Genomic DNA, 15044 nt, shown 5'->3' on the forward strand with positions numbered 1-15044 from the left:
CAAAGTTCATATAAAAAACGGGCCAGTATCGTTAAAGGCCCGAACGTTATGATCTTTCTTCGATCGAAACAAAAACGCCCTGCCTCAAACGCAAAATAGCAACCAGAAGTTGTCGAACAGAAATCAAACTGTCATGTTGCAGTAATAAGTTGTTCAATGCAACAAATCAACGTTACATCCCATGCACCAACCCATTCAACCAATTGCAATGCTTCGGACTAAATGCCCGTAAATCGGGAAATGGAATCCTTGAGAATTGGACTGCCCTCAGCCGATGCTTCTCAGGAGAGAGCACTGCACTTGCATCGGTGTGGCATGAATCAAGTGCAACGTACGTCTGAGATTGCAGTTTGCCGAGGACCACACGTTCGTCGGGCCAAGCATTCCACTTCTCGTTAGTTAAGTGCTTGTAAGCAGACAGATTGAAAACCCATTTCAGTCACTAGCGACCGACACTTGTGAAGCGTATTTAATGCAATGAGTGTAATTAAGTTTCGCCCTACTTTCGTACGTGACTGTACGTGTTTGTGCGTGTATGTGCAATCTTAGCTTAGAAGCTTAGAGCTAGCGAGTCGGGGTGAGAATCGGAACTGGCTAGAGAAAATCCAATCAGCAGCCAGTAAGGAAGGGATGTTTTATGAGAAATGTAACGTTTTTTCACTCACACAGCCCCCTACCATTTTCAGGAAGCTCTACCAATACTTTACCTTAACTGATGTCTTGATTTTGATGGCAGTTGATGTGCGCTGTACGTGTGATGCAGCAAAAGAACAGAACTCACCATGTTTGCCGGCAGTGATTCGGGCCAAGCTTTGTGCGGTTGCTAGTTCTATCGGTGTGGCCTGATGTGCCATCAGGCGAACATTTCCAGCGAAGCGATTAACTATGCGATTACGGCCATCTACGCCAACGTGTAATCGTTTGGAGCCTTTAGAACTAAAGAAAGACACATTCCCCTCTGGCTTTGTTCTAGGTCAATCAGCATAACCCCAGCCATGCATCACTAATTTTAAACGGATACTGCGTTTCCACTCTCTGCTCAGTGGGTCGCACTGCGTTGGTTTCGAGCTTTGATTGTGTTGCTGTAGAAACACTCGAATTATGGTTCAACAATTTTATGCGAGATTTAGGTTCGGATCGACTCTGCCTGTGCACGCTGCTATCAAATATTTCCATACCTGTATACCCAACGCCCGCTGAAGCTGGGTTTCCGAGTGCGTACAACAAGTTTTTTTTACAGTAGAGAGCGGATAAAAACCCTAAGGCAATGCTTCGAAGAGCTCTTTTTTGCACATCCACTAATACATAGAAAATAAAGACAAGCAAAAGCCAAACGTATCATGGCAACATCCATTTTGAATGAGAAAGCATCGTAAAACAAACCAATCACACCTTCGTGATATTATTTTTTGATCGCCACTGTACGAGTATCCTTAACCGAGGTTTTCTGGAGCCAGGTAGGAAAATGTGCTTGTTATTTCTGACCTGATGCCTCACCATTAAATCGCTTCCAATCTCATCCAACACCGAGGCAGGTTAGTACACTTGACTCAGCCGGTTTACAATTTGCTTTCATCTCGTCCATTCTATTCCAGGTTTGACAGGACGCTCTTCAGCCACTCTGGACTTGAGTGCCTGACGTTTGAAGATCCTTATTTCATCCGAGAGTTGGAGTACGAGCCACGGGTAAGTGTGTTAAATAAAATCAAGCCGTGTGAAAATGGAAAGGATGCACAAGCGTAACAACAAAACACTAAATCAAGAATAACGAAGCGAAGCACAGCGGCAGTACAAAACAGGAATTTTAATATATTTACCATGGGAATCTTGTACCATGGCCATCTCATGGTCACTCGCGCTTATTTTAATGACATATTTTTGCATTTTCATAGTATCATCGCTTACAGGTACTATAAACTACGCAATCAATCTAGCATCTATCTTAAACATATCACTTGAAACTCTTTAACACAGCCAGACCAACACGAAAAAATAATACTTACTTTATCTTCCTCTGTGCCATTCCCAGGGCAAAGTGTTTCGTGCGAACTGAGGCTTTGGGAAGGTATGGAAAATGGACCCACAGTTCGCAGTGCCCTGCTATTGATTACCATTTTTCAGTGCCTTGCCATATCGTTACGTTGGTCCATAAGTATTGTGCTACACTTGCTACCGTAAACATGGTGAGTGTAGGCGTGTAAGTCAAACGGAAAGTCTTTCAACGACACAAATGAAAAGCTACGAAATCAATCAGAGAACATGGCTTAAGAAACTCCATGCTCGCACACTAAACCAATTACGACGACAAATTGAGTAAAAGTGGTTCTTGTTCTCGTTTCACAAAGCACGAAACGGTCAGACGAATCTCTCCCAGCGGCGGTCGGTTTCCATCAACGAAAATGTGATTGATATTTTATGAATCCCGCTCCGGGGAACTAATTTCACTCAGCCTTTATTGCTTCCGACCCGAGGCAATCGACAAACTCCGCTGCACCGCTCCTTACTCGTATCCACGGACACGGTTTTCCATCGCTTTGAAGAAAACCTTGCGAAGAAAAACGAACGAACGAAGGACTTGGTGAACGAATTAGAAGCAAAAGTATTCGAAGAAGCGTGAAGTATGCAATCACAGTCCATTGCAATAAATAACGTTTGAATTGACAGTCGCATTTTCGCCTGCACATACCGGCATAAATGAATCTTTAATTTGCGGTAACGATATATCGTGAAATGTATCAATTCTGCAAAAAGCCACCACACAAGCATCAAGAATGAAACCAAATTATGATTCGTTTAAAAACTGTCCTGGGATGAGCGATTCTGTGAAGCTTGAAAATTTGCATCACAAAATTTATTCTTGGCTCGATACGATGAACAAGCGTAGCAGAAACTGGATGTATATTTTTGGACAGAAAAAAAACAATACAAACGCGCAAGACGAAAGTAGAGCGTATGGACGAAGCATGTAGAAGCACAGTCCAATTCTCTGTGCAACGATTCGGAAGCACTGTCCTAAATGTGTGGAAAACGGCTCAACGATGCATATGACGGGTGCAAATGCATCCGACGTTAACGAATGCCGGACAGACACAGTTTGCAGAAAAGAATAAAATAGAAAAAGCGATTTTTGACTGCATCTAGCTACATGCTATTTGCATGGATATCCATAACTGATTTTTTTTTAGTTTTTGTCCTCGCATGGCTAGTGTACACTATGTGGAAATATTGAATTTCGACGCCAAAAAAATACGCATTTTTATTAAGCAGAAGCGCTTTTTATTGCAGAAAAATGCAACGAGCTTGTGGTTGATAAAAACACAACCGTTACATCACACGATGAATACATTTCGTGACGACACAAGTGTATACGAATTTTGGACGTAAAACTTCACTATAATGTGTTACCGGCAGCTTAAGTAAAAGGATCTTCTCAACAGATGAATAAACATATCCGAATGTAACTGAGCCCCAGGCTCATTCATGCTAACCCTATGGTACACCCGTGACCGACTCTTCTTGAAAAGCCCTTCCCATTGGTGAAGACGAGCTCTCGAAAGGTTTCCACGTCAACTTCGAATCGATCCAAGTGTTAGTCGAAGAAGTTCTTCGAGTGGCGAGGAAGACTTTCGCCAAGGTCGAGAGCCCTGCGAGGACTTTGGTTTGGTAGGCCACAGCAGAACTGAACAGCTGAAAGCAAAACCATCGCCACCATCATCGTCGCTACTTTTGCTAGCAATCTTATCCTTTGCTCCATGAATAATTCATACAACCGCAGCGCAGAGACGATCGTATAGAGGGAGCCAACGGCCAAGAACTGGAGGAAAAACGGTTATTAGGGATCAAGGAAGGGCTCCCAAAGGCAACGACTGCTACCGGTTACGCTAATGAAGCATCCTAACCACGGCACCCTAACAGTCCAAATACTTCCTTACAGGTTCTCGGTGACGTTTCCTATGCCGCCCGTTATCACCCGAAACGAGCACAGTCGAAACCGGCACCAGTGTGTCGGTGTGTCGTCCTCCCTCGGCTACGTCAAGCGGGACGATTTGATGGAGCAGAAATTCATGCTCTTTTCGCTGCCGATTTGACGGCGACAGGAACTAGCTCTCGTCGCCCTGAAACCATTTGCACAGGAGTAGATGTTATGTGTGACGAGGTGCTAGGAGAATGCCAATGTTCATCATTTCAAAATGTCCAATATTCGATAATGGGACAGTCATTGGTTTTGCATCGTCATAAGTTTATAGATGGTTGATGGTTGTGTTCCATTGTGAAGCTACCACCAACCAGGCAATGAGCTGGAAGCTACTGAAACATTCCTAGCCGCCATCAACTGTCTTTTCATCCCAACTAATGAAGCGCGACACAATAGTAAGGCTAGCCAAATCCCAAGCTCTACGAATGAAACAGGAGTTAGTTACTCATTGGAATGCAAATGCCCGGTTGGAATGGGAGGTTTGGTTCGTTCAAACCACATTGTTTCATACCCAATTCGAGTATATCGGATCCTTCGTTAATTAAAACACGTTCACCTACACCACGTCCTGTCATAACGCTTTTGGTGGTGTAAGTGCATACATCCCTACTAGGTAAGCGGATATATTGTCCATGGAAAACTAACTAAGCTGTTTCTTTTTTATCTATGTGTCCATTCTAAACTCAGCACGTCCATTTGCACACATTCCACATAGTATTATATTGTACATGCAGGATGTCCACACGGGAGCATTCTTCATGCCAGCGTTGACTGGCCGGTCAGCAGGAAAACGTTACACAAATTTCTCTATGGCCCTCGACTCATTTCCCGTTCACGAGAAGATGTTATATGGTGTTTTCCCTATGCTGTTGTATCCGTCCCACACGTGATTTATGATTTGCAACAGAGTTAATTTGAGTTAGTAATGCAAATAGTGACGTTAGAATGTGTTTGATTTTTATAAATTTAGTGACAAACTTAAAGTAATTAACTAACAGTATGGATTTGCATGGCGTACATTCAATATTTATATTTTTTTCTTTTTGCAGTTCTTGTGACGCAAACATGAATTGTTTGAAGCAAGTTTGAAGAAAATAAACCCTTACAAGGGAATTAAATCTGTTTCGATACAATCATTAATTGTAGTAACACTATTCATGTCTGGAATGGGAACTTTAAGATAAAAACGTCTAAATTTATCCTCTGATATGTGCCAAACAAGTCCTTCAGCCGTTTTATCTCGCTGCGCTCTCATGATGATGGTTTTATCGGTCCGATCAGGCTAGAGTTCAGCAGCATAGCGTTATCTACCATCGTTTTATGCTTCTCATCCCCTTCGCTACCAGTGCAAACGCCAAAGTCAGTCTCTGCTTTTTACCACTCTACGCCATACCCTCACGTCGCCATCGTTGGACTAGGCGCCAACTCCACTTATCAAAAAGGGTTCATACTCGAATTCGCCTGTTTCACGCATGTGTGTGAGTATTTGTGTAACATAGCTGGGGACAACTGGACGCCAAACTTGTCTCCTGTTTGATGGCGAACCAAGCAAGCGAATGACCAGATAGCTGCTCTGGTCTAGCCCGAGACATCGCAAATGGATTTCCCTCTCACACAATCCTCTGTTGTCCTCTCTGGGATCCTCTCTTGTACCAGTGGTAAACAATAAATAAATAAATGCATAGCTCACTTTACATGTACGAATGTGACACCGGTTTTATCGACAACTTTTGATGAGCACTATTATTGGCAAACTTTTTTACTCGCAACAATCACCTAACAAGCCGTTGTCGAACTTTACAGCGGTGGTGTGGAACGTTTTTGGAGCAATATTTAGATACCTGAACGAAGCTGAAATGTAATCCCTGCTGGATACCTTTACAGTGCAATCATCCAATAGTTTTCCTTCCGAGGAATGATTCTCCCTGTTTTCTCTGCAGCTGCTGTGACATGTTCAATATCTGGAGGAACAGCTTTCGCATGCTCGCAATTTAATTGACATTCTCAGCAAAGCAGTAAGCGCTACCTTCCTGCTCATGACATTCTCCAACGATTGAATAGAGCGTGAGTTTGCAGTTTGTAATGGTGCAGGTTATGGAAAGCAATTGTATTGAATGGAAAAATGACGATGTATTTCCGATTTTCGCCAGGTATCACTACAGCTATGAACTTTCAAACATCCTCGACAGGAGCAGCAGCTGTGATCGAAGAACGTGGAGCACGTGTACTGCATGACGAGTTCAAAATGTAATGATTCCTTGAAAGTCTCCTACGTAGAAGATGCAATTTTGAACATCATCCATTTGGGGACAAACACATTCGCACTCCAATAAATTTGCTCCGTTTTTTTTATTTTCCACCCCTTAAGGGCGTAGCTTGTGCAAACGCCTTTTAACCAACCGTATGTAGCGCGTCCGTTGTGTAGTGCGTGTTTCCATGGTTATCGTGCACTTTGTGAGATGACTACAGGATGACACTGTTTGCCATGCCTGCAGACACGTTCCATTCCATTACCGACCTACCAAGGCAATGGGAAAGATAAGCTTCCGGCGGCAGTCTGCCGCACTTTCTGCTCCTCTTCTCCCTTTCCACATGTTCCTTCCGCAAGATGATGCTATGTCGTTTTTTCCCGTCTGCCTCTGCTTTCTATAAAAATCGGCTCTTTGTATACGTAGGATTTCCGGCATCGTACGTACCATAAACCATCATCTGCTGAATTTACTACGCGAAGCTTGTTCCTTCGCCATCCCTATTCCGTCGTTGTTCGCTAAACTCTCATCTTATTGCCCCAAAAATTGTGTGCGTTTTTCGCGTGAAGTACGATGTGGGAAAACACGCGAATATAAAAAAACCGTTGTCTTCCAATGACAAAAGAGCCCAAAATGTTGTGGAAGGTTCGGTTACGATGCAGAGCTCGAGCTCGTATAGCGTGTGCCTCGGGCCTCACTCACATGTGCCTCCGTCTAATGCCATACGCTAGGGAAAAGCGCGGGTATGGGCGGACGGTGAAAATGCGAGAAAATTGATATCCAACGCGATCTCTACTTATCAGTGTTTATTGCGACTAAGAGCCTGGGCAAACAACATATTCACGTGCGTTGGCTTTGCGCGCTGGATGGACGAGCTTGAGGAGAGGCAGAAAATCCAACCACTGCAGCTGCTGCTGACCACTGAAAACGAACACGAAGACCAAGACCGGAATTGATGACCTCGCGCGTAAATATGGCCGGTCCGTTAATCACCGCCAAGGATAAGAAACTTTAGCAAAAGCCTGATCCAGATACATATTGCCTGCCAAACAAAGACTCTCCGTTGCTGGAGAGTTTTGCGCGCTCGGATGAACTTTTCCCAATTCTTGCCGGCCAAATGTAGCGCAAATGTGCTACAAATAATGCTGGGCGGAAAAGTCTTCCGCAAGCATAGCAATTCCATCTGGTGCCGGCTGAGGTAAATTATTTCATTAAAATTTGTCACATTAATTTCAGTAATAAGATTACCATTCTCTAAGCCTCGGGGCATATCGGTAAGCGTCGCCGTTTTCTTTCCCTTTGTGACAGTATTTTTAGCACCTTTGAAGCCACTTTCGTTTGAACATTTATCAAATTAGCTCCAGATTTTGGGGGAACCTGGGCTCTGCATTCTCGACAAGAGATTCCTACGGTAAAGGTAATGTAATGTCTTTGTGGAAAACCTGCTCGGCCATAGGGAGGCAGAATTTTGATGGAAATTTACCAACATTGAAGCTCAAAAAGGTACCTTTAGTACGGAGAGCTGGTGAGAACGGATGGTACACTGAATGGTTCATTAGCTTGGGAAAATAGCACCAGGTAAACAGTGTCCTTTGAAAAAGAAAATGTTTCCAGCCTCGGTGTCCCACCCACACAATTTGGACCAAACTTCTGCCATTTTTTTTTGTAAAATCCCTCATCAATATGCACACAGCCCCAAGTTTACTTTCCGACATTATGTCCCAGTGACAGCTGTCTTTGCACGCTGTTCGTTCGGTTCTTCGACTGTGTTTTCTCTTCGGATTTGTTGCTGTTTCACAAACAAAACACTGCTTGAAATGGTTTCCGTTTCCCATTACCGTTGAACAATGTCCGACAAGCTTCTGTTGGCTGATGGTTTGCTTACAACGTGTCCTTGAGCGATAAAGCGCGTAAAAATAGGTGACTTACAAACTGCTGCAAAAGTCAGTTATAGGCCTTGGAGCTATTTAAAGGCCCGCCCGTAATGTTTGCCCATTTTTTTCGGAATTTAAACATTGGAAAGGAAAGTAGCCCACAGGCTAGGTAATGTATGTGGAGGGAGCATTTTAATTTTGTAGATTTAATAAATTGGAACGTCCCACACAGTTTCGGCACCAACATAATTGGATCGTTTGTTGATCGCTGGTGGGGCACTGAATAAACAAAAGATGGTTAGGTTGTGGTAGGAATACTCCATAGATTTGCAAACAATTTTACCATTGTTTAAACATTCGTTTCAAAACAAGGATCAAAAACAAATGAGCAACTGATAACCTTTTTAATTTATCGACTTGAACCAATAAATAAGCTACTAGTTGTACTAAATTTTCAATTATCATGCTTCTGCATTTAGTACCAAAAAAAAAACTCAAAAGTAGCGTTTGTATTACATGTTTCAAAACAATTCAACGCTTAAACTCAATGAAATTAAACATCAAAACCATCCACACTACTTCACTTGATTACAGTGTCAAAAAAAAACGATCCCTTCCCGTTAGCCGTCATGTTCGTTCCGCTTTTCCCGTATGCTTTTCTACCGGGGCACCTTCTACTAGAGCTGCGAAATGAAAACGGCCTCGCGGGACTTGTAACGTCAAAATTACTGCAGCTTTTCCGCAGAACTCGCGCCGTCCGGAGCAAAGTTGCCCCTGGTGTGCGATTCTGCCGTTTCTGGCGTCGCCACCACACTCTATTGCCAGAACACACCATGATTACCCTGAGCGGGGAGAAAGAGCTACAAAGGGCATGAAAAAAGGAAGAAGGTCTAAAGTGGTCCCAGGATGCTTTGTCCGTGGCAAAAAGAAACGCAACTCGTCAGCATCTGATAACTGTGGAATGGCACAAAGAAGCGTGCAGCGCCAAGCTGGCAGAAAAGAAGAGCAGGAATTTGTTTGTTCTTGCAGCCGTCTCCTCAACATTCAAGGCGGAATGGAGGCGCCCTTTTTTGTGAATGCCAATACACGGCCGTGCGGCACCAGCCACGGTATTGCCACGCAATCGAAAACGGATGGGTACGTCGGCTGGCCTGCTCGAAAAGATTGTAGCGTATAGAAGAAAAAAGTTACCATCAAAATGACTGTATTTTTCCGCCACTGGACCGCCACAGAGAAAGCGTGGTTGTTTCTTTTATTCCACCCTGCCCAAAGTGAAAGAAACCATTCCAACCGCTCAAAACGATCTGCTATCGTGCTCATCGTTTTGCGAAGGTTAAGGTTCGTGCATTTCCAACACTCCCCGAACCTTATGAGGTGCGTATTTTACGAACCCAAGTGAAAAAGGCGCTGCAGCTTGACCGGGAAGGGTAAAAGGTAAAACGCTGAACAAACAGCGACTCTAAGTGGATCAGTTGCGGATGCTACAATCAAAAAGGGGACCCTTTTTTGGCGACAGTTTTGGCCCAGCATGGCATGGAATGGAGTAATCGAATTTTTGAGAGTGCCATTCGAACTGATTTTCTGCTAACCGTGCACGGGGTGGCACCATGCTGCTACGTGTCGGCACACCATGTCCCAAGGATAACAAAGGGATAACGTAGAGTGGCTCAGCAAATGTAAAAATTATCACGACTCTATCGAAATGGTTTGCTTTCGGTGCGTATCTCTGGGTCCCAATCAATGCGGCTCGTATTAAAATCAATTCATTAGATGCTTCACTAGAAGAGGGCATGTTTTTATCCTTCAAAAGAAACTATCACTGAATCACAGGGGATTGTTTTTTTGTGATTTGTTTTTTGGCCTGGTTACTCAAGGCTATGGAAATAGTCCTCGGAGAGATAGGCAATGTAAGGTTTATGTACAGTTTTTAATGATTCTATTACGTTTCAGGGATAGCGACATAGTTTTAATAATTACGGTAAGCTCATGAGTACTTTTTGATACATTGATTTGTTTTCAATATATCCCCTGTCTCCTGGTCTTTTTGAGGTTTTTCAATCAATCAATTCAAAAAAAAATCTCAAAATTAAACGATATTTAAAATCTCAGATCCGGCTGCAGTCTCTGTTTTTATTTTGACACAGGAGATTTCCTATATGACATTTTGTATTTTTATTTTGTATTAAAAGGTGTCCTTTTAATATAGAAACTATCATATTTTCGTCCCTTTGAAGATAGCTTTCGAGGCATGTTCACGAACATGTTGACAACACTGTTCCTTTTTATTTTTTTATTCTATACAATTCCATTATACTGATAAGCATAGGAGATTTTATTATAATTTATCAAATGTTGATCGATGTCGACTGCATCAAAAAAATATATCTCAGGCTTAGCTAATTAGTAATAAAATCAAACTAATTCAATGAAAAACACTCACCTTCTGTGGCTAGGTGCGGTCTGCTAACTATTCCGACGAGGCAGCCCACACGTTAATCGATGTCGGGTCGTATCGATAGGATTTTACTCCTATCACTTGTGATATGGGGAAGCGCCGTAACCGTAGTTCCGTCCGCAGGTTCCGGCTTTGCCACCACCGTTCGTAATGCCCCGCTAATGAGCTGCTTGTCCGTTCGATTTTTTTTTTCGTTTTGTTTTATTTATTCACTTCGTTTGCGTTCCGGTACGACTTTGGCTTTCTTTTCCGATTTTATGATATTTCTTCGTGCCCTTTTTTCTGAACTGCTTCACACTTCCAATTCACAACTTTCTTATCTGCAGCACTAGTTCACACGCAACACTAACTGAATTGGGGGGAAAAAGAACACAAATCACGTCACGATAGCTCACAAAGGGTAGCGGGAAAGAAAATAAACACGCTGGAAACTCTCACTTCACCGTTCAGTGCCATCAATACGAAATATTAACAAACAAAAAAACAGGACCAAACAGCGAAGCCTAATACATACACTCACACACATAGTCGTTGATTCCGGCACGGAATGATAAGCACTCGTTCGTGGTGAAATGAGATGGAAACGAGTTTGTTTTTATTCAAATAACTTTTGAACAGGTGATCTCCAGCAGGGTGGAATATTTTAATGGCACAACCACGCCAGTCAGGGGCAACAAAGTAACTAATACATTATATTGTTATTGTTTTGGTTCCATTTTAACTCGGTCGGAAAATTTAAACCATCCGAAACGAACAAAGAATCCCGAACGAGTGCCGTCACGCTACCATGAAACTTACTTTTAAATCACAATCAATAATCAATCCATCGATTTTCTGGCGGCAAGTGGTTACAAGTCGTCTGAAATAATGTTTTCAGTTTTTTTCTTTCTAACTTAGCCCGAATTTTTCCTTTAGTCTGTGGTTCAATTTTGCTTACGATTTAATCTACCCACCGACCACCTCAGCCGACGCCAGAAAACTCGCAGTACAGTGTCTCTCTGTTTTTCTTTTCTTCTTCTCTCTTTCACTCTCTACTTCAACTGCCATCCATTATGCAGCATCCATCCATCATGATTGAAGCATCCTTCCCGAAGCCCTTTCTCTTTCGTTGTAAATTTTCATTTCATGTTTTCTGACGGCCTTCGCGATTGGGTTTTCCGATTTCATTATTTCTGCCATTTCAGCAAACCCCGCGGTCCGCTAACACTGCCCCAACCCGACTGATCGCTTTCCGCTTCTTCCAATTTATTTATGCAGCATCGTTGCCAGTGCATCGTTTCACGGTTTTATCGAACATTTTCCGTTCATATCCTTTTATTTTTTTGTTGCTTATGATTTTGGTTTTGTTTGCGCTCTATCGTGCGTTCTTTCCTTCGGCAGTTGGTGTTTTGTTTTGAAATTTTGGCTTTTTTGAAACTGATCAATATTCAATCTTCCGCGCGCATGGCCATGACGGGGGCTCCTTAACTTTGCATAACGAAATGCCGATGGCTTAGAAAGATTTGGGAGGCGGTGAAACACAACAACCAAAAAAAAAAACACGAAACGGCATGAAAATGGCTTCAGCTCCCTTGCTGCACCCTGCGATACCCGGCAGATGAGCACCGATAATGATGATAGCGCAGAGATGGTTCGATGATGATCAACCTTTAACGAGGCCACGCGCGATGGAGTGTATACAAGATTCGGGAGGGGGGATTCGAGCTTTCAGTGTTTTCGTATGTACCGTCGATAGGACACACCGCGCCATAATGATGATTACTTCGCTGATTAAGAAAATCCCATCAAAAACCTCAACGCAACACGATTCATCTCACTGTTTCTGAGTGTTGGTACAACCGCACGGCCACACAGCATTGCCCGTCGTCTTCACCGTTTTCGAAGCAAATTAGCCAGCATGTTGGTGAGGTGTTCGCGAAGAAATTGCCGCAAATCAAGCGTAAAAGAAAGTGAAAGAGCAGTCCGTAATGTCCGCGTGTAGCAAGTCTGCGCGGCAATGGCGCATCTAATGGGCATTAGTAAAAGTGTTTGCAAAGCAGGTGGAGAGGATGCTCTCGGTTATGCGGGTAGTGGAAAAGTGGCGTTTGAATGGGAAGAATACGTATCGAATGCGTTACAGTCGCTGATGCAAGATGCAAGTGAATAGCGTTTAATCAAGCCGTTTGAGTCGATGGACATTTTAATTGGACGTTATACATAATGTGATTTCATTACAGTTCCTTTGAGCTGTACCTCCCATAGCAAAAGACTACAATTAAGTTTTTCGTAGTGGACAAAGTGCCGACCCTTTTTTTCTCCGCTCACTGATGATGAAAAGCCTGCAATTTTATTTTAAAATCACAAACAAATAAACGTAAAAAGGCTACATGCACCACTGTGCTTCGCTAACGACCGACTTTCGGCCGTACTCTCGCAACGAAAAAAAGAAAACGAATAAATTCTGCAGATGGCCACAATCTACGGCAAAAGAGAGCTGCAATGCAATAAAACTGCACACGATGCGTCCCATTCAGCTAGCTTAACCATCGACCACTTTCACCATAGCACCGTACCAACCATGCTTTTGTTACTAAACCTTTCAGCACCATCATTTTGGACCAGTCTGTACAGTTGCCAGCCAGCCCGGATGGTTCCAAGCCAAGCCTCGCCCTATGATTACGGTCGGTCGTGGTAATTCTTGGAAAAAGAACTGCTCGCAAGTGTGGCCTCACACTAGTCAGGATGAACGAAGGCCACACGTTTGATGAACGATCCGTTTTCTATTTCTGTCTTTTGGAGTTTGCAAATTCGCTGTGAACCATCGAACGTAGCCGCACCGGCGCACCGGTTTACCGGCAGCACGTTGCGGATGATCGAATTTCAGCCTAACGCCACTTAACGTGCCTCACACAACAAGTAGCACTTGGGTCAAACATAGGCATACAGTAGCCTGTTTTGTGCCAGCAACTAACGGCCACGCGTTTCGGTTGCCCTCACAATTTTGGGTTTTGACGTTTTTGGTTAGCAAACTGTTATTTGTTTTAGTAGCGAGGAGGAAAAGCTGCCGTTCCTTGAACCTTCGATGCTTTTTTTTTTTGTGGCTGCCAAAAAGTAGCAGCGGTCATTTTCTTCTTTTCGTGACTTTTTGTTCACTCCAACTCACAAACCATTCACCGTCACCTGCGGGGAAACGGAAAACGCACGACACACGAAACAACGGTTCGAGTAGGCTAACGTTCGCGACGGTTCGCTTGTTTGATTTCTGCGGTTGCTTTCGCAACTTTCTCTCTTGTTGGAAACCTGTTTTTCGTTTCATTTCACCCCGCGGCGCCCGTTTCTCTATCACACACTCTCACACACTCACACACACTCTACATTCACACACATATACACGAGAGTGCTTGGCGTGTTGCCACTGATCAAGCGTATCGCCGGATGACCATCCGAAATTCACCCGCCCTCTGGCCCTCATGCCGCACAGCGTCATTCCATCCCCAAAACCACACACAATCAACCTCATTCCGTTGCACATGCACGCCGCATCAACGGCCACTGGGAGCAACCCAAAACGAAATGCATTCAACGCAGTACGCTTTCCACCATCTTGTACAACGCAATCGCACGCCTCCCTGATCAACACAATTACACACATATACAGCACGCTGCACATTCACACTTAACGCCTAGTGTCACCATGTTTTTCCAATTTCAACAACACTCATAATAAACCTTATCTGTCCTACAACCCCAAAGATTGCATTGGCATAAGCTATAACGCGACTAACTGCCACACTATGTCCATATTTTTACATGAGTTGTAAAGACAACTATTTTCAAGTCTAAACTTCCGCTACACCCTTCGCCTAATGTTACACACTTACGTTTAGGATTTCTTCGTAACAGCGATTTACCGAAAAGTCCGGTTTCGATTTCAAACTAGCGCTCGCACGTGCGTCCGTTCGACTGCGCGGTTCAAAAGTAAATAAACGATGTTCGCTCTCTCGGTTACTTTCTTGCCCGGCGAAACACGGTGGGCGGTAGTGAGAAGCTAACAGCTCACTCTCATCACCGGATTCTCACCGTTGAATCTACAGGGTGTCTCATGGTGCTTTGAACGCCTGTTCTATTTTGTTTTTCAATTTCACGCAATTGTTATTTCAAATTGAACCCGTTTCTATGCATCATTTTGCGCACATATCAGGAGAATCGTGTATCTTAGTGACCAATAAAAGCAAATTTCATTCGAACAAATTATCAAATTCATTCAAATCAAATTATAGCAGTATCTTGCCCTTATTTTAAAAGAACCGATAGACATATAGACATATTATAAACATTTCAAGTGGCTTCAAATGTATTATTTTTGTAAAATTTATATAGAATGTATTTTTTAATACTGATTACATTCTTCTTTTCAAAGATTTTCCTCTTGTTAGTAACCTTTTCCTAAAGATACTAGGTCTAACAAAATCGTGGCTATTTAAGCACCTTTAATGGCTTAAATCATACAG

The 15044-nt window shown here is 43.2% G+C and overlaps 1 protein-coding gene across 2 annotated transcripts in view; it reads right to left on the reverse strand.

The window, feature by feature from the left end:
* Positions 1-14514, reverse strand: part of LOC121588349 — a 45674-nt gene extending 31160 nt beyond the window's left edge. The window contains exons 1-2 of one of the 2 annotated variants that reach the window (XM_041906173.1): positions 14415-14514; positions 10540-10903 (exon numbers count right to left, since the gene is read on the reverse strand). The gene's annotated coding sequence lies outside the window, so the exon portion shown is untranslated. The remainder of the gene's footprint in view (positions 1-10539; positions 10904-14414) is intronic. The other variant, XM_041906174.1, reaches the window with a different exon arrangement.
* Positions 14515-15044: the final 530 nt, after the last annotated feature.

This window comes from Anopheles merus, chromosome 2R (assembly GCF_017562075.2).
Source record: "Anopheles merus strain MAF chromosome 2R, AmerM5.1, whole genome shotgun sequence".
In the NCBI taxonomy this organism is placed as follows: Eukaryota; Metazoa; Arthropoda; class Insecta; order Diptera; family Culicidae; genus Anopheles; species Anopheles merus.